Genomic DNA, 21571 nt, shown 5'->3' on the forward strand with positions numbered 1-21571 from the left:
GGGTTGACAGACTTTATTTTTTCCAGGACTTAAAAAAATTTCACTCCACTTCAGAAGCAAGGCTTCTGAAAAGAATTCGGGTAAAATTTGTATCTTCACTGCTATGTCTGTCATTTAATCAGTTTTTTTTTTTCCTCTTTTCAAAATTTTAATTTACTCTTTCATTTTGGGTAATTTTAATATTAACATGCCTAGGTGACTTTTCTTTATATTTATCATACTTGAGAATCTCTGGATTCCTATAGTCCATAATTTAATGCATTTTGTTATCTTTAGAGAATCTGCCCATTCTGCCCAAATATTTCTTCTATTCCATACTTTCTCTTCTTCTACATTCCCATCATACAAACATTAGACTTTAGTTTAAGAAGTCTTTGAAACTTTGCTATTTTCCCTACTCTCTTTTTCTCTTATTTTTTGGTTTGGGTAATTTTTATCATTCTGCCCTCAAGTTCACAGATTCTTTCCTTAACTAAGTCAAGTCTTCAAAATAGATCATTGAAGGCATGCTTCATCTCTGTTACTGTACTTTTAAGAATATTTTCAGCATTGGTCATGAATTAATGTTAATGAATCAAAAACATTAAATAAAGTGTTTTTACACAGAAACACACAAAATAAAACAAGTTATATACTGATTTGTTGAGGAAAATGCAATCAAAGGCTCACAGGAATATAACACTATATTTTCCCTAGGAGCAAAGATGTAATATTCCCTAATAAAGTGTTTGCAGCAACATTATAGAACATAACTACTGTAAATAATAGTAGTTATTTACAGACTGTACTTTAAAAGATTAAAGAAAAAAAATTCTGCTGGATGCATAAACAATTTAAGGTCCAACTTAAACTATTACCAGGATAAGAAGACCTCAAAGTCCCCCTTTTTAACAATAAATTAACTGAAATGAACTCACATGATAAAACCACCTCACACATAATTTCAAAATAATAAGTATTATGACCTAATTAAAATATGAAGGAAAATAAGAATGTATGATAAACTAACGTATTTCATTTTATTTATACCTCAGACTCAACTACACTAAAAGACAAATCTCCATAAATTTCCACAACTCTTGACAACCACCAACCATGTATTCATTTGGCTCTTCTGCAATTTAAGAAAATTGTGAGTATAGTGTACAGAGCAGGCCACAGTAACATCTAGTGTGCAAACTTACCACATACCAAGTCCATCTTATGCACACGTGAGAAGCTGAGATCAGGTAAAATGTACTAAGACATATTACAGAGTTGTTCAAAATTAGGTTTTGGAATGAAACCTTCTTAAAATAAATAATGGAATTCCTTTCTCTTTCAGCAAAATACTCTGTCAGTGACAATTTTTCCAATCACCCCCAGAGGCCTCTTAGGTGCACAGGCCACCAATTCTATGCCAAGAAACCTCATCCACACTGCTCAGCATAAAAGTTTCCATGGCTCAGATAAATGGTTTTGCTTTTTTTCAGATCAGACTTTCAACTCTGCTTCATCCCTGTGACACTCTATTTGACCGGTCAATTTGCAATGGAAGTTTATTTTAACAATATTTGCAAGACTGCAGCTGCAGCCCTGCAGTCTCCCATCTGCCATCACACACCCACAGCCGCTACCGCTACCAAGCAACACTCCCCTTTCATAAAGGAGAAACACAAACAGAAGTGCTCTCTGACAGCAGAGTGTGTTGTGGATATTTTTCTTTAAAACATTTAATAGCTCTGCTAGAAGCAAAAAGAAAGGTAAAGATACAGTTTTATAATTACACTATGACAATCATAGCTGAACAGGAGAAAAAAATCACTCATCTGTGAGCTGAGCTGCTTCTATCTGGAGGAGCAAGAAGGACCTAAGAAGAACATTTTTGGTTCTTTCACACCAACATATCGGGGCCTGGGGAAGCTGGGGTTTGCAATTCCCTTCTTATGTCCTCTCAAATATTAATTATCGTGCACTTTTCATAAAAACAAGGGTGAGAATTTGAGTGTGAAGACACTAGTTTCTGACTCTGTACAAAATAACAGACAAAATGTTGGGCAGATTGCTCCACTCACCCTGAAAGGTCACCTAATTCATTCCTTTAACTCCATGCACCTGTCAGCTGTGCAAAGGAGGATCTCCTCTATCTTCAAGATATACACAATTACTCTTGTCAAAGGAAAATGAGAACCAAAACAATTACCAGAGGATACAAGCTAATGAGACTCTCTTCAATTAAACTGTCTTGATGATTTAATTTAAAAGTTTAGTGCCCTGGTACAGCATCTTCTCATGGTAACGCAGGTTTGTTCGATTCACTAAAGTATTGTAAGCAAATTCTATATTTGCTAACCTAGTACATCACTGTTTTTAATTTTAAGAATACTAATTTACAAGCCACGTCAGGTACAATGCTCTGTATTAATAGTTTTGCTGTATCTTGGGTAACAGTAACATCATATTGCTAACAGAGACAAAGTCACAGCTTACTAATGCCATTCAAAGAATGAGAATAATTCATTTTTTAAGTTTTGTGGTAATTTTTAAAATTTCTTTATCACAAAAATTATAACACTGATTTATTATAATAAATTCAGTTATTATGATATCACCAAAGGAATTTTTGCCCAACTACTTAATATTTTTACAGATGTTGGCTCATACATGTTTAAAACTTCCTGTATATTTCCATAGAGAATTTCCCATTGGTGGCACTGCATTGAGCCTAGCACAAGCCCAGGAAGACAAAATGGTCAGAAAATTCCAGGTGTTTGTTTGTGCAGGTGTTTTCATTGTTGGAACGTGGGACTCCCCTTACAATGCAAATGATTTTTTAAACCCCATGTTATAATAGGATTCTGTTGGAATAAATGTATATCTTGATATGCATAATGTATTTAAAGCTGAAGGTAGAGTTTCTGTCTGTTCGCCTCCCTATTACCCCCTCCCCCATTTTCCCATCCACTACTATTGGCTCCAGCTTCCCTATGTTATCTGCCCCTAAACTAGGGTATCTCCAGCCAAACCACTGGACACTTAGAAACTGAAGTACACTGGGATTACGGAGAAGGCGATGGCACCCCACTCCAGTACTCTTGCCTGGAAAATCCCATGGACGGAGGAGCCTGGTAGGCTGCAGTCCATGGGATCGCTAAGAGTCGCACATGACTGAGCAACTTCACTTTCACTTTTCACTTTAATGCATTGGAGAAAGAAATGGCAACCCACTCCAGTATTCTTGCCTGGAGAATCCCAGGAAGGGGAGCCTGGTAGGCTGCCGTCTATGGTGTTGCACAGAGTCGAACATGACTGAAGTGACTTAGCAGCAGCAGTAGCACACTGGGATTAAGGAAATATTTATTCACTAAAAGGCCTCATCTGGAAAGTGTACAGTTAGGTGATGTATGCATGAGCTTGCTGCCACATGGTACAAGTTCATTATGTTAAAATCTTATCTAAATTGGATAATCTGACCTAATGAAGTTCGAATGGGATAAAAGAGCCAACTTTCTGAAGATGCAAAACCATTCTTAGATGATTGTGCACGCATGTTAAGTCACTTCAGTTGTGTCCAACTTCATGCAACACCATGGACTATAGCCCATCAGGCTCCTCTGTCCATGGGGATTGACTACTTCAGGCAAGAATATTGGAGTCAGTAGTCATTCCTTTCTCCAGGGGATCTTCCTGACCCAAGGACTGAACCCACATCTCTTATGTCCCTGGGATTGGCAGGCAGGTTCTTTACCACTAGTGCCACTTGGGAAGCCTTTCTTAGATGATGCCAGCATCTAAATCTAATTACAGCTCGTGGTGAAAATTTGGAAGTTTTTGACCTTTTCTTTTTAACCATGGTTCATAACTGAGTGCTTCCATTACTTAATTCCTATAACACCTGCTCTCAATTTTTAGTACTACTCAAGAAGGACCCTCTCATTGGGCACTGGTGATGGGATTATGGCTTGGGTAACCATGGGTCATGGCACTTCATCTGCCTTTTATATATCTGCTCTTTATTAGTGTCCAAGTTCAATTCCTTAGATATACTTTAATCCCTGCTCCATAAAGCCAATTTATACAAATCCCCAACTCTGCCCTAACTCCTTACTCAACTGCATGGCTACCTGAAACTCCCACCATCAGAGATGCACAGTGTGGAACAGCCAGCCTACCCAGACATTTGTTAGCTTCACGTAATGTGCAGCAAGAACTCAGATGCTTGGATTTCAGTTTCTTAAGTAAGCCTGGACATAACAAAAGCTGAGTCTTAACCCAGTTAGGGCTGAAGGTGATACCAAAACACCAGTCTGTGTGCCCAATGCACAGTGAATCCAAACAATACCAAAATGTGTGAGTTTGCAGCAGAGAACGGTGTACTGACGGCCCTGCAAGGAGACAGGTGGCTCATGCCTTAGAAACCTCAAATTGCCCCAAAGCTCTCAGCGAAGCCCTTTTCCAGGAAAGGCGAGGGAGGGTGTGGTGAATTGCTGCAAATGACTTGTTGTCAGATCCTGTTTCTTGAGGTCAGGTCATGGTCAGGTAACATGTTCCTGTCAATCTCCATCAAACAAACGTTATTCTCTGTTCTGACAAGAAAAGGCCAGGTCCCCAGGCACAACCGTCACCCTCCAAGGTCCAGTCCTGGCTGAGAGGAGGGAGATCTCGGTTGGCAGCTCCCTCAGCGCCGGGTCCCCAGACCTCGCCCAGCCGTCATCATTGAGGGAGCCGGGTACCCACGACCCAAGTGGCCCTTGGGCTCCTCTGGCCACCCAGACGCCACGGGCTGGGCCACAGACTCTGTTCTGCACAGACAGCTCCCGCCATTGGGTTACAGAGGCGGGGACGGGGGAGAGGTTCACCGCCCCTCAGGGCCTGGGCCGGGACAGTGGGAAGCCTTGACGAGTCTCTGGAGCCGTGCAGGACACAGCCCCAGCCTGTTCCACGGCGCCCCCAGTTCAGCCGCCAGCCTGAGGCCACGTGAGCTGGAGGCTCCTGAGGAGAAGGCCGGGATCCGCCTCTTACCTCAATCTCCGCCTGACAGCCACCACTCCACCAATCCTTGGCTGAAATGGACACTTAACAGTCACAGTGACAGCTGATTGCCAGGGGGAGGGGCCCACGGCAGCGCCAACCAATGTCCGAGCAGAACCACTAAAGGTCACGCACAGGCAGGCGCTCACCTGGGGGAGGGGCCCACTGTGTCGCTGACCAATGGCTGAGCGATCACTAGCATCTCCCGGTAAGTGTTGCCTGGTAACAGAGTCGGGGTCAGGGCGGTGTTGGTGCACATTAAGGGCTGCTGTGCTGCAGGCTGTACATGGCTGTGCTCTATAACAAAGGCACTACAGCACTTACAGAGTTCCTGTTTTAGACTGAGACTTGTTCCCTGTACTGTGTCAGTCTATACCCTGGAGTTTTTCAATTTCCAGGACCATTCCCAAAATGTCTGCTAGATCCTCCTCAGGCTACAGCTTCTCCCATACGTTCACCTGCCCAATGTCAGTGGCAGAACACCTCCGTCACGTGTTTCAGAAACCCCTTGAGATTGCTGTGTCCCCTCTCACTTGTCCAGGACAAGAGCAAAAGGGCTACAAGGGGGTCTGGATCAAGATCCAAAGTCTGGATCTCAATCTCACAAGGACCCAGTACACACTCAGAATGAAAGAAACGAAATAAGATCCAAACTGAAAACTGAGTGGTGGAATTATGGTGCTACAAAATTATTTTGGGGGGAGGGTGAGAGTGCTTCCCTGATAGCTCAATTGGTAAAGAATCCACCTGCAATGCAGGAGACCCCGGTTCAATTCCTGGGTGGGGAAGATCCCCTGGAGAAGGGATAGGCTACCCACTCCAGTATTCTTGGACTTCCCTTGTGGCTCAGCTGGTAAAGAATCCACCCGCAATCTGGGAGACCTGGGTTCTATCCCTGGGTGGGGAAGATCCCCTGGAGAAGGGAAAGGCTACCCACTCCAGTATTCTGGCCTGGAGAATTCCATGGAGGTATAGTCCATGGGGTCAAAGAATCAGACACAACTGAACAACTTTCACTTAATACATCACAGAACTTTTTGTCCTTGAAGTCCACACTTAATGTACATAAAGTTCTGTCATGTTCAACCTCACACAGAATACCAACTGCTTATGTTCTAGGATTAACAGATACAGAAAGGTGAAGCAATAATATACTCAGGACTACCTTCAGTGCTCAGGTCATAGTCTACCGGGAGGATAGCTTGGGCAGTTAAATCATATGGTCACACAGCTGACTGACACACAGCTCTCTGAATTCTGGGCTGAGAAGCTAGAGACCCTTATTATGCTGTTATTCTCTTGTACTTTGGAGAGAGTGGGCTTTTAAAAAAGGCTTAAAGCCTACTGTGACAGATTTCTCTGGGACTTCGTAAAAAGAAACATGAAAGGATAAACAAAAAACTAACCAGGATGGCTGGTTATAAGGAGCGAGGGTTAGGAGTAGAAGAGGCCTGGGACAATTGTGGAAATGAGTCTTAAATAAAGCTTTTTGTAAAGTTTTGATTATTTTCAACCATGCAATATCACCTATAAAGAAGAAAAAGAGTGAAAAGCAATTACGATGGTACTTAGAAATTACAAAGAAAGAGAGATGATACATGAATAACTGAAACTGGAAAAATACCTCTTTGATATGAAAACGTTACAGCCCAGCCCTCACCTCCTTATCCTTTTTACCTTGGGTAAAGTCAATATTCCTGAGGACTCCATGTGGGCCTCCTTTTCTTCTCAGTTTATGTTGTCCCCTAAAAAGTCTCCTTTCCTAGACTGGTTCCATCTCCAGCCCAAATATATATACATCTTTTGATACATTTTTTTCCCCTAGGAAAAACAGCTTGTCATTTTTTTGCATTTTCCATCCTACCCAGCATAACATCTAACACCTAGTAATGAATTCATTCATAGTCCAGTTAATTATTTTAATTTAGCCCAACCCATTCTCCTCTACTTAAAAATTAATTAAACAGTCTAGCCAAAAAGAATCCTTTCTAGAGGTACATGTACACAAGAACAAATGCTCTTTTTTTTTTCTTTTAAAACTAATTCTAGAAGTATCATTTAAGGTGACTTAACAACACTGTTGTCAATTATTTCTATTAATAGCACTTATTCATAAGGCTACTTTGGACTTACTAAGTCAGAATCTCTAGGTACAAACCTGGAAATACATGTTTCCCATATTGTTCATGAACCTCTAGTATTCAGATAGGTTTATAATGATTACTCTATATATCTTCCTAATAGCAAATATGGTCGCTCCAATTATTCAGAACAAAGGTCTTTCCAAATCCTGACCTACTTCCCGTAACTAAGTTCAAAATGAGAAGAAAAGTAGATGATTAGAGAGGGGGTAAATGAAATAAATTTAAGAACAGTTATTCAATATAATTAATTTCTCTTCAATACTATACTGAAAGAGTAGAGAAGGAAGGAATCAAATAGATTCTGTTACACAGAAAATTATTCCAAGTAGTAAACTGGCCAAGTGGAAGGAATAAAAATGAATAAGCAAAGAAGAAGGTTACTGACAAATGAACTCAGAGAGGATTAGGAAAAAATAAAACACAGGGGTAGTTTTCCAAGTTTTAGAGGATGTGCAAGCTATCTTTCTTTAATGTACCTAAAATTTCATCTTGCAGTTCTTTATTGGGAAAAATGCCTCAAGTTCATGGAGGGAACTCAAGTTAAACCTCTCTACCATGACTATAACTTCTTATAAACCACTCTAAAGATATAGAATATGCCACGTCTAAATGAGAAACAAACCACCAATATTTGATGCTGCATTAAAAGGTAGTTACTAAACTGCAGCATTTTGGCTGAACGAATGATCTCATTACTATAGAGACAGTTTAAATTTTCCTTGTTTTGTTTTCTTTTCAGTATTCTTTGCTTTTCACCATATTCAGAAAAAAATCAATTCCATACCACTACAATTTGTGGCAATATCTAAAACAGCTGTGGCTGAATGCTGTAGTACTTGAAATCCCCTAAATTACATGAGTGCAAAGACTGAATTTCTTGGGAACAGACAACAGCAGAAACAAAGAAAAAGCTTAGCATGAAGGCCAAACATATTCCCTAATGAGGCTTTGATGAAGTCATAAATTCCTCTTTTTCTTCTCTAAGTGAAATTTCCAAACAAACTATACATGTGTCACAAAGAGAAAGAGCAAAATTCAACAATTTTTTAAGGGGTAAATCATACTGATAATTTAATCAACTTTATATGTAATCTTAAGTTATCTCACAAATTCTAGCAAAGGTGTGTCTGATTATTTCTAGAACCATCTTGGCTGAATTACATAGCAAACAGTCACACATAAATACTTGACTTAGATTTTGGCCTTTTCAAGATTCAAGAGTGTAAAACTTCAATTTTTTTAAGAGCTGCTATTGAAGCAAATACCTGCAAAAATATACTAGTTAAAATATCTGTTTTAAACAGATCAATGACAAGTTTCATGAGGTGAATGATATTATATACAGCTGTAAATGCCATTAGTATTACTTCAGGCAAACTTAGCTATCATTAAAGCAACTTCTGGGAATATGGTCATATAATGCATGTAGTGTTCACAAACTGAAAAAAACAGCAAAATCATATGGCAAGAAAAAAAATCATATGGCAAGAAAACCCTGGTAGTTTGCAACATCATAAGCTCACTATGATTAATAAGAATGCAACACTTCATCAACCTCAGACTACTGTGAGTTCCAGGATTTGAAGTAAAGACAAAGAAAGCCCCTCTCTGCTGCTCAAAGTATTCTACTGTCGTATTGAAATTATCTTTGCACGACTGTAAACCAGTGTGTTCATTTGGCGGGGGGATAAATATCACATAAATCCATGGTTATATTATGGATTTATTGTTCCTGGATAATGAATGATTACAAAGAAATTAGCAAATTCACTGAACTTCTGTCATTCCAGTTTAACTGTTTATATGAGAACTTTTCCATTAAAATTCTTCAACACACAAACTCATAAGTATCAAGTGTGCTCTACAAGAAAAAAGTCAGTCTTTAGGAATTATAAAATATATATGCAATTTTAACAAGTGTAGATCGTTAAATTAATATCTCTATAACATGTGCCTTCTGAAAGCATTTTAATTTTCCAGTATGAAAACATTTATATACAACAGTTAAATAAGAAGTCAACAAACAACCACACTAATACCTTTTTTGGGTTGCTTTGTATTGATTTTTCTAATTATTAAGTAAAACACTTGGAGTATTAGTCCTGGAATATGGTAGGTACTCAGTAAATGGAAGCAAGAATAGGTACAATGTTTATGTAACACAATAAGTGCAAGAAATTTTTAAGTATGCTGAAATTACATGTGGGTTATGTAGTCAGGAAAGACTTCCTAGAGGATAAGGTACTTGAGTATGAGAGCATTCTAGGTTGGAATGAGAAATAAATGGGGGAAAAAACACAGATATAACTGTATTAATAAGAATCCAAGGAGATGGACATGAGGCAAAAATCAGCTACAGTTAACAGAAAATTCCAAAGGCAAGGCTTAGAAGTGTGGATGTCTTCAAATAGGCTATAGGGATCACTGAAGGTTACTTGAAAACATCGTTTAAGGAAGATTAACCTGCCTTTGGTGAGCCAGATGAGAAAAAGAAAACAAACATGTTAAACATTATCATAGTAACTTGGGAAAAAGTGATGAGGCAGCACTAGAGTTGGGTGTTAAGTAGTGGCAATAAAAACTGAAATTGGAGATGTTTCAAAGGGAGAATTAACAGAGCTTAGACGTAACTCCATGTCAAGAACAAAAGAGTGGGTAGAGTTAAGACTATTTCTAAGGTTTCCAGCCCAAAGGTCATAAAAGCTGGGAAGTTGGAAAACAGCAGTATTTTAAGTGGGAGAGAAGTGGAAAATACCTTCTAATTGTAAAAGCCCCCTAACATTTATTCCTTTCCCAAACATATATCTTATGATGGTGAGATGGGCAATGCAGATGTTATCACCACTTAACAAATCTGAGGAACAGGGAAGGAAGAATAATCAGTGAAAGTTTAAGGTAATTCAAGAAAATAGTCCCTTCTGTCTCCTATATCAAAGTTCTTTCCCACAAATAAATTTTGTTTATCATCATGATATATAATTCATCAGAAACAGATTATTCAAATTGCAATTATTAACTTGTTCTTATTCATTCAATAAACATTTTTGAATCTTACCTACCAGGCACTGTTGTAAGCATTGGATGTATTGTAATGAACAAGGTAAACACTATTCCTACTTTTTATTTTATGGGAAAAGACGAAGAATTCAACACACAAACACAAAATTTCAGATGGTGTTAAAATACCACAAAAAACAAAGGTTGGTGTGCTGAGGAAGAGAATGGCTCATTTAGATGGACAGACAGGGAAGTCCTCGGGCTTCCCAGGTGGCTCAGTGGTAAAGATCCACCTGCCAGTGCAGGAGACACAAGGAATGTGGGTTCCATCCTTGGAACAGGAAGATCCCCTGGAGAAGGAAATGGCAATCCCCTCCAGTGTTATTGCCTGGGAAATCCTATGGGCAGAGGAGCTACAGTCCATAGAATCGCAAAGAGTCAAACACAACTGAGTGATGACTGAGCATGCATGCACGGGGAAGCCCTCAATGATGAAATGGTATTTGTGCTAAGACCTGAATAACAAGAAACTAGCCATGTGATATCCGGCAAAGTGTTTCAGGCAGACAAGAAAGTATAAAGGCTGTAAGGCAAATAAATACAAACAGACCAGTCAAGGAAGAGAAAAAAGGCCAGTGTGGAAGATGAGAGAAATGGCAGATGAGGTGGAAAGGGCAAGCAGGGGCCAGGGAGCCGAGACCAGTAGGGCCTCAGTGTTCAGGTAACTGTACATCCTCATTTGCCTAAGACAGAGCTAGATACTCCTGTTCTTCAGGTGCAATTACAAATACAACTTCTTTTCACCTGCAGAAAGTTCTGATTTCAATGATAAATTAAATGGTCACCCTAGTTCCAGGCAATGCATGATAAAAGACAGAATTAAATCCCAAATGTAATGGGAAACCGCTAGAGGAAGTCAGAGTGGATTACTTTAAAATGATCAATGTATTCATTTTAAAATGTCATGCTTCTGTACTAACATAAGTTAATTATATAAGCTTATTGTAGCTGTTTTTAAAATTCTCCTCCATCAGACTTCTCTTTTTAGGTTAAACATAGTTTTGTGATTACACTTCAAATCTCTCCTATCTTCAACACACCAAAATGAATTGAACTATCTGTACTTCTAGAGAGCAGAGCACAGACCCATCACATGAGAGTAGACACACTTGTAACACCAGCTGGCTGAAAGGACATATAATGACCAAAAATCTACCATGAATTTGATAGCTGTATAAATAAATTCACATTCATTGAATAGGATTGCTTCTACATACATCTGAAAGACAGCAAAACATGTGAGTCACATATTATTAATTCAACCTACAGTCAATGCTGGGATTTGCAGAACTCTTAAAATCACCCATCAAACACACGCAAGTTGGAAATTCCCTGGTAAAGTTTATCCCAGAGGTTTTTCTTAAAAAACAGAGATTATGTGACATAGGCTACATATTAATATTTCTATTATTGTACATGCGTAATATTTATCTTTCACATCCAAGTTTTTCAAGTTAGCTCTGAGGAAAAAATGACCCTATTTATCTTAAAACCCTACCAAGTCACATAATTTTTTGAATGAACACTTAAAATGATAGGTTAATGAATGGGTTATAATACAAGAAGTCATAAAATAGATTTAACAGATGCTAACTATTAAGCAGGAAAATGCTCCTGAACTCTTATCATTTTAGTCAATAAAAAGTAAATGCTACTTTTTGGACATTTACATCATGCTTTATATTGTGCTTTTCATGCTTTGTACTACATCATGCTTTATATGCATCATCATGCTACATCATGCTTTATATTGGACTTTTTTGTACTATAATTTAATATACATTTGGTTCATGGGTAAACATATGGCTGATTAATGTTGATGTTTGGTAGGAACCAACATAAAATGTAAAGCAATTATCCTTCAATTAAAAATAAATGAATTTAAATATATATGTACACATTGTGCTTTAAGTAAAATTAGATGCGAAAGTACAAACATAGTGAACTCCTCTGTGGCTATTCTTTTTTAAAATAAATATTCAATCTGGAAAAACATAACTAGTTTTATTTGAATTGATCTTACAAATAAAACTGTATTCTAAGAAAAAACAAAATATTTGCTAAACTGCATGTCTTTATACTTATATTTGTAGAAGTATCTGCTGAGCATACAGCACAAATTTTTTTTTTTTTAAATCATCAAACAACTTCTATATGTATTACTTCCAACTGCCAAGGCCTAAATAATGTGTCACCTTTAAATCTACACTTCACCCCACAACGCAAAAGGTTAAAGTGGTCCCCAATGAATTAATCAATATAGCTGACCAAAGTTACTGCAAATCCAAAAGGAAAACCGAAGGCAGCTAAAATAACTGGAGAGAATGGGAAAATTCTTCAAAATCTCCTTCAGTTTTAGCAAAGGTACAGCCCTAGAGAAAGTGTACTCATAATGGACTTTTCAGGCTCAACAAGAATGTCCGCAAGGGCACTCAACTATATTTACCACAAAGCAGTACCAGAAACATTCTTCACTGTGAACCAACAATGAGGTCATTCAAAACACAAAAAGATCCTGGAGAAGTAAAGCGATTGTGACTCAAGAAGTGAATTTTTAACAAGAAAGGTTTACAGTTAGTTGGGAAAAGAGAGTCAGAGATTGTGTCACTGAAGACTTAAACTATATTGATGGTCCTCTAGAATTGACATGGTACCCAACAACTAAAAAATGTACCATAAAACATTTGCTTTGAAAAACTTACTTAATAGTCCCTATTGATACAAGTTATTCATCTAGAATATAGAAGTTTAAAAGTCCTTAAAAATAATGTGAAGAGATGACATGACTTTAATGCCGTGGCTGGAACGAGTATAACTCCAGTGGAAGTAAGTATGAAATAACTCTCAGCTGCTGCCAACAATGGTGTGTGTTATCCAGCACCTGGAGTGATCTCTCCGGCCCCTCTATGCTCTCCTGAATTACTCCATTGTTGAAATCAAGAAATCCAGGAGAGGCACCAACACATGCAAAAAGCTTTTGATTACAAATGTCACAATACATTTGGCTTGTGGTCACAGATGGCTGCGGGTCATTGTTTCTCTGAGTAGGAACAAGGAAAAAAGACTTGATCAACCAAGTTGGTTACAAACATTCAGAAATAATTTTGGAATTTCAGGGTCAAGAAGACCTAAATGTTTGCTTTTTTTTTTTTTTTTTTTTCCTGGAGGATCTCTGGACTCTTATTTCTGATCTAATTGAATCAAAGATGATGAATTAGAGACAAGCAATTTCATACTGGTATGAAAAAGAAGGAGGTGAGACGTCATTAGCACCTAAACAGCTGCTGATATCCCCACAATTGGAATCCACGGCAGAGAATCTTCAGAACTCAATCCAACAATTATCTATGTAAGCCACCATCTTTTCTCTTTAAAAATGTATCCTTTTATTTTTTTTAAAGTATCCTCTCAGAAAATGTGCATATTAAGAAAAAGTTAGATATAACAGAAGTGAAAAAGTACATTATATGATGCTACAAATTCCAATGTTATAAAATAGTAAGCGTCTAAAAGCTTATAGGGAATACAAGAGATCATCAAGTCACCTGCCTTTAGGAAAAAAATATCTAAAATCTTCCTTTAGCAGCTTGTTTCAGTGTTTTATAATATCTCAACTCAGCAATTATAACTGGCTATTCTCTGTTGCTGCAATTTAAGGTCATTTTCTCCATTTGATTTTTAAAAAGATAAAGTATATGTCAATATATTTCATATGCTTAAAGGAGTTAGAAGGAGTTAGTCATCTTACCTAGTTTTATAAGGACAAATAAAGTCTCAAATCTTTTCAATTTTACTCTTAGGATTTATTTTCTCTTCTTTTCATTCTTGCTCTTTATTGAATCTACTCAAATTTTACCACATCCTTTTAAACCAAATCTATTCCTCTAACAAAAACTGGATCAAAAAAATTTTTAAGCTCAAACAATGGAAAAAGAAGTTAATAACAATTTATTTACTGTACAGCCCTTTATAGTTTTCAAGCCATTCTGATATTTATTTTCCTCTTTTAAACTCATTAGAATCTTTGAAATTAAAAACAAAAAATGGATACTATATTTCTATCTTTCAAATGATACCACAGGGGCAAAATGCTCACATTTTTCTCTTTTAAACTTCAATTTCATATGGTAGAGGAGAATTTCATACAGTAGAAAGAAAAAAAAGTACAAGTGATGAGGAAGAGCAATAGTCAAGGTAGAAGAGACGAAAGGAGAGGGAATACACTTCAGGTGACCTTAATATTTTCCTAAATAGGAGGTAAGAAAGATTCATAAAGGGTGTCTTTCAGGACTTGAGAGAAGCAGTTTAGCACAGTCATTGGGAGACAGAGACCAGATATTAACTACAAACAACAACAAAAAAACAGTAACTGCCTCATTTCCCCTCACTTAGCCTATGGTTTCACCTGGTGTTTATCCTTTTCAGTAAAATTTTAAAACACAGGATCTCCAATGTGCTATTTTTCTCCTGCACTAAGTGGAACGTAAATCTTGGCCAAACTAAAGAGTAAACCACTAAATCTTACCTCTGAATTACTTCACAACCTAAGAAAATTAGTGAATAAAAGGCCTACGCATTTAAAGACAGAACTGGGGACAATTATTAAAGCAAAGAGTAAAATAAAGAGTAGCAAACAAATGGTCTGGGGCAGTCTGTGGGAGTTAGAAAGTTTAAGTTCATGTTTAGAAATGATGTTATAATAGTTTATTATTATAGCAGTACATCACTCACAAGTTTTTCATTCATTTGTGCTGTATTTATGTATTATTGTCCAAAGTATTTTAATTTTATGGAAAGCACAAGCAAGGTATTTATTTAGTGGTGTGGGCTTTTTTTTTTCTCAGCACAGTTATTCAAGGCAGAAGTCAGTCTCACACTCTGCCTATATTATCCTAATGAGGCACCACTAATCACCCCCAATACACACACATACCTGCAATGAACTGAGAACCCAAAGGGAACAACTGAAGGCTCCTTAGAATTTAATTTGAAATCTGACTCCTTTAAGTTATGAAAACAACACAGAGGAATACAATAAAATAGTTTTAAAGAAAGAAGAAAAGACAATTTAGCAGTCTCAATTTTTATACATGTTACTGTGACTTCACAAGTAGCAAAATTTCCATGTCTCTAGCTGTGAAGGGAAATATTTTAAAAATATGGGTTTAAGAGAAATTATACAGCAAGTGGAATACCTAAAATCTGTCTTGATGGAACATTTTTCAGCAAAAACATACTTCTATATGTATCAGAAATAGAAAAATTACAAAATGAGAGCTATCAGCTAAAAATCTAGGACTGTTTAGATTTTAACATGTGGATGATGCTAAAAACATTGTATTTTGGTAGTTTGATATCTTTCTCTTTGTCTTGATCATGAAAATAACATTAGACAATCTATTGACTAGATTCAACATCAGTAAGAAGGTTCACTTTAGTTCAAGACATCACAAGGATCCCATTACATACTTGTTAGGAACAGGTATGTTATACAGGCAGAGATATTTAGAGATTACATAATAAAGAAACCTAACATACTGCAAGTGATCTACAACTGAAACTAACCACAGTGTAAGGTTTATTTTTCAAAGCATCATAAGTGAAGCATGGCTTTGCCGAAATTTGATATTTTTAATTGGTGAAACTAAAAATGGTATAAACACTTACTTAACACAAAAAATAGAATCATAAGATAGTATTCTTAAATCCATTTGATGTAAAAGTTTTCTGTATAAAGAGACATGCCCTCTGCCACTTCTAATAGAGCATATCAGTTTTAAGAAGAAGTAGCACAGGTAGGTAGAGAAAGCAATGGCACCCCACTCCAGTACTCTTGTCTGGAAAATCCCATGGACGGAGGAGCCTGGTAGGCTGCAGTCCATGGGGTCCTGAACAGTTGGACACGACTGAGCAACTTCACTTTCACTTTTCACTTTCATGCATTGGAGAAGGAAATGGAAACCCACTCCAGTGTTCTTGCCTGGAGAATCCCAGGGACGGGGGAGCCTGGCGGGCTGCCGTCTATGGGGTCACACAGAGTTGGACACGACTGAAGCGACTTAGCAGCAGCAGCAGCAGTGGTAAAGAACCTGCCTGCCAATGCAGGAGATGTAAGAGATGTGGGTTCGATCCCTGGGTCAGGAAGATCCCCTAAGGATGAACTACATGACTCAGCGTGTGTTTCGTCCTCTAACTATAAAAACATCCTGTGTTAAGTGCTAAATGTCCCGTCTGCAACACCCTGTGTGAGCTCTCAGGCTCGCAGTCAGGGCACCCCAGGCCAGGTGCTGGAAGTTTCACTGAAAACAGTTGAAAGAAATAATGAATTTTTAAATTATAATATAATAAGTAAAAGATAATATAATGATAGACTGTATTTGATATTTTTGATGTGTCATAAGTTATTTCAGAGTGACTAAGTACTTCTTAATTACATGACAATAAATAATTATCCCTATTCCAAACAAGAAAGGTTTTCAGTCACAAAAAATTACAAATAAAAAATGATTAACCACGGTTTCTACGACAGGAACATTATCAGGGATACATTCACATTTTAGGATGACAAGGTGATAAATGTAAATAATATCTTAGGGAGGCTATAAAAAGAGCAGCACAAAAATTCATAAGAAATGAAAATTATTATTCTCTTCAAATTTGCCAAATAAGCCTACACTCACATTGTTAAAGTGAAATATAACTACAAATGAAATAAAAGTGAGCTGTCTGAAAGACTAAATTCTGCCAATGCAAGTTTCCAGAAACATGGTTAAAATCATTTTTCTCCTGAGAGTCAGAGCGGAAAGGTTTTTCCTCCTATTTTTCTGCATGACAGGGTCTTTGCAGATTATAAACAGACACAGAGGATCACTCCTAAAAATCTTGGAGAAAAAGTCAGCATTTTGAGAACCATGTACTAACGTGTGTCATGACCTCATATGCAGCTGGCCTCCATGCTCATTACTACCAAGCTGACTTCAGTCACGCTTTCCTCTTCTGTTTCCATTCCCCAAAGTGCACATTCTTCACTCACTCCTAGTGTTTCCCAAACTGTACTCTGCCAAACGTAAGATACCCAGGAGACATCAAATGGATGTTCCTGTCAAGTAAGCTCGAAAAATATTTCATGGGGTATCTCTCCCTTCAGAAATCAGAAAATACATTGAATGGCCAAAAAATTCATCTGGGCGTTTCCTTACCATCTTATGAAAAACCCAAGCAAACTTTATGGTCAATCCAATAGTTTGGGGCAGAATAGAAAAGTCTTTGAAGGACAGGCTAAAGAGGTAGATTTTACTTTGTAGGCAAAGTGAGAAGCACAGACAAGTTTAATTAAGCATGGGACAGATATGATTAACCTGGCTCATGGAGACTGCATAGGACACTATTGTGGAAAAGGAATGAAAGGACCATCACAATAATCACACGAGACAGGGAAAGGATGAAACACTAACTAGAAATAGAGAGGAGAAAACACATTAAACAAAATCTGCAGAGAATGCAGAGTGTCGTGTGAAAACTGGATGTGGCATGAAGGAAAAGGGTGGGAATGAAGATGGCCTAAGTTTTCTAATGTTACTATTTTCTCAATGAACTAGAAGGCAAGATAACCTGAGTGTGGGGCAGATGAGAACGAAAAGAGATGTGAAGAACATCTAAAAGCTGAAATTGAAGCAGCCTATCTCTGGCCCGTGACCTTTAGAAGGGTTTCTTCTTGAATAGCTTTTCCCCCACCTCCTTGGGTGAGACATGAAGGCAACAGGAGGCTAGAGAAGAATGCCCTGCTCCTATGACTCTAGAACAAGGCTCTGATAAAGACTTTCACCCTAGAAAGTGGGTTTTTATGGAGAAAGGTCTGGGTGTATTTTGTGATGATTATTCACCCACTCCTCCTGTCAGAGCCATGAAGGAATCATTCTCAGATCCTCACCAGGGGAACTTGACGGAGTCCCTGTAGGCAAGGTCCACGGAAACGTAGACTAGACAGTGGCCCCCAGGAGTTTCTAACTCTCACTAGTGCATACTCAGCCTTGGGCAATTTATCAAAATTATTAATACTATTTAAGTGTTACTGCTTTGTCAGCTTATGCTCCAGGTAAGCAGATCTTGGCTGATATGCTCTGGATACACCCATCTCTCCAGATTTCAGGGCGGTCAATCAATCCAGTCACTCAGTCGTGTCCGACTCTGCGACCCCATGAATCGCAGCACACCAGGCCTCCCTGTCCATCACCAACTCCTGGAGTTCACCCAAACCCACATCCATTGAGTCGGTGATGCCATCCAGCCATCTCATCTCTGTCATCCCCTTCTCCTGCCCTCAGTCTCCTCCTGCCCTCAATCTCCTCTAGCCTTCAGGGCGGTAGTCTGCCCTATACCCTCAGTTCTATTATTGAAGGTATGGATATTTTAATTTGTCCAGATTTTTCTTATTGTAAGCATGAGAGCGACAACTTCCAAGATCTTTAAATGTTAAAGCTGATAATGGAAGTCTCAACATCCACTTTCCCATCAATTTAGTATTAAAATACACACATACACAATTCTTTCAGATCCCCATTCTCAACAAGGGATAAGGAAAGAAAATGCAAGTACAGATCACATTCAAAGATGCTAAGAACCAATACCCCCTTCAGTATATTATATGGTGCAAACCTGGTATTTTGGAGTCAAAAGCTCTGGCCTTGACACTGTTCAGATGTAACACATCATGTCTACCTTTAACACCTCTAATCTTAATTCAATCAAATAGATAAGAAATCACTTTTGGTTATAACATATGTGGGAGTTAACTATTATTATCATAACTCTAGGTAGCATTTTCATTTTAAAATGAGATGAGACTGACAATGCTTTATGAGTGCAATCACTACTGAATAATTTTCAGACAGTGAGGAGAATCAATATTCTTTGTATAGGTATTTACCACTATGGTTCAGTTTCTTTATTTCATAGCTTTTGTCTGTTACTCTTCTTAAACTAACAGTAAATTTTTTAACATTAATTATGAGCAAAGATTTACATGTATATATTCATTTAATTTGCAGTTATGGAAATTTTCAAAGATACACAAAACAGAGACTAATAATGGACTATTACATACCCATAATTCAGTCTTAGTAATAATCTACATTTTTGCCAATCTTGCTTCATCTCTCCCCTCCACTATTTTTTCTAGAATACTTTAAAGCAAATCCCAGATAACATACAAATACTTCAGTATGCATCTCTACTGGACAGGAATATCCATTCACTGGGTACAGTGACTCTGTCCTAACGCCTTTTGGGAAGAAGTGAGCTCGTTTCCTTTGTTGGAGTGACAGCTGCATGTTTTTGCTATTAATGGTGTTGTTTGGAAGTCTAAACATGAGTAGGAGAGCACATGTGAGCGCTGAGAAATCAAAGAGGTGAACCAATGTGGATATTTTGCACTGATCTTTCATCTGCCCTTCTAACCTCCATCTTGATAGCTGGACAGGTCAATAAACTAAGAACATTTCTCTTGTACTCAGAATTCTGGATGAGAATTAATTCTGCAAATATAAGCAATTCATCTAAGACCATGAAAGCAAAACTGCAGCAGAGGTCATTTTCCTTTCAGCTGTTTCAACGGCAAACAAGGACAAGCAAATGTGAGCTTTTTCTGTGGCAGTGTGTATAGCAGCACTTTCAATTTTCTGGTGTCAAAAGTAATTGTGGCCACAGCCACAGCAGTCTTCCTAATTACTGGATTGCAGCTATGTTCTTAAATTCACAGCTCTAGCAAAGCCTCACATGTAAGCAGCTCTTGGGTGGATCAGTTCTATACCCTTGGCAAGTCATTCCAGTAGGAACAATCTTTTATAATTAGGTAATTCCCTCATATTAAAAAGCTTCCTGTTTAAAACACATGTTTTTCTATTTCCTGGACTAGATCCTGACATACGTTATTTGATAGATCTGTGTGTCTGTGGAACTGATACTAAATTTTGATGAATGAATACTTTGTTTGTATACTAATTTTTCTACTCTTACTTGTCCTATTTAAAATTCCCTTAAATCTATATTCACTTTTAAATTTGAATTTCCTATTCAAATTTGATATACTATTCTACACTATTTATTAAATAAAATGTTCATTGCAATGCTTCAAATTATTCCATGACTCACCAACAGGTTGCAAGCCTCAGTTTAAAAGACAATACTTGGGGAGGACAAGATGGCAGAGGAATAGGTGGAAGTGGAGTACAGATGTATCAGAAATACATTTCAGATACAGAGGATCTGGCAGAGAATCAGCTGAGTTCTGGCAGGAGTCCCTGATAACTTGAAAGGAAGATACAGATCCACGCAAAACTCGGTGGGATGAAGGAAGGAAGGGAAAAAGAGGAGGGAAGTGAGTGCACCCAGGGGTTGAGGAAGCTGAAGTGGGAGTGAGATCCCCACATCCAGGGCAATCAGCTGGGACAGAGGGAAAGCGTGTGAGACTGTCAAAGAGTGAACAGCTGATCTGTGTCGATCTGAATGAAGTGAGGACCACACAGACAGTCCATGCCACAGCCCTGTGTACTCTGGACAGGGATCCAAGTCCATGGGAACCTGTGCAGCTGGCAGCTGGGGCATAGGGATTGGGGCAAAAAATCAGAAAGAGAAATTAAGGAATCAATTCCATTCACCACTGCAACAAAAAGAATAAAATATCTAGAAATAAACCTACTTAAGGAGACAAAATACCTATATACAGAAAACTTTAAGACACTGAAGAAAGAAATTAAAGACACAAACAGATGGAGAGATATACCACGTTCTTGGATTAGAACAATCAATATTGTGAAAATGACTATACTACTTAAAGTAACCTTTCAAGGGATTCAGTGCAATTCCTATCAAGTTACCAATTGCATTTTTCAAAGAACAAGAATAAAAAACTTCACGATTTGTATGAAAACACAAAAGACCCCAAACAGCCAAAGCAATCTTGAGAAAGAAAAATGGAGCTGAAGGAATCAATCTTCAGGAATCAATCAAAAGCAACAGTAGTCAAGACAGTATCGAACTGGCACAAAGACAGAAATATAGACCAATGGAACAAGATAGAAAGCCCAGAGATAAACCCATGCGTCTATGGGCCTCGTATCTTAGACAAAAGAGGCAAGAATACACAATGGAGAAAAGATAGTCTCTTCAGTTAAGGGGTGCTGGGGAAACTGGACAGTTACATGTAAAAGAATAAAATGAAAACAGTTCCTAACACCCTACACAAAAATAAAACTCAAAATGGATTTAAGACCTAAACGTTAAGACCAGAAACTATAAAACTCTTAGAGGAAGACATAGAATATGTCACATACTCTTTGACATAAATCACAGCAAGATCCTCT

At 37.9% G+C, this 21571-nt stretch overlaps 1 protein-coding gene across 38 annotated transcripts in view; it reads right to left on the reverse strand.

The window, feature by feature from the left end:
- PPP1R9A (protein phosphatase 1 regulatory subunit 9A) overlaps nt 1-21571 on the reverse strand; it is a 349650-nt gene that overhangs the window by 213513 nt on the left and 114566 nt on the right. For 2 of the 38 annotated variants that reach the window (XM_086397823.1, XM_086397819.1), the window contains exon 1: nt 5002-5179. The exons of 34 other annotated variants lie outside the window; for them this stretch is intronic. The gene's annotated coding sequence lies outside the window, so the exon portion shown is untranslated. Of the gene's footprint in view, nt 1-5001; nt 5180-21571 lie in introns of those variants that run through there. 2 more of the 38 variants (XM_086397825.1, XM_086397814.1) reach the window with 2 other exon arrangements.

The sequence above is a fragment of the Bos grunniens genome, chromosome 4 (genome assembly GCF_055505025.1).
Source record: "Bos grunniens cultivar Pamir isolate PY7600 chromosome 4, Bosgru_T2T1.0, whole genome shotgun sequence".
NCBI classification, from domain to species: Eukaryota; Metazoa; Chordata; class Mammalia; order Artiodactyla; family Bovidae; genus Bos; species Bos grunniens.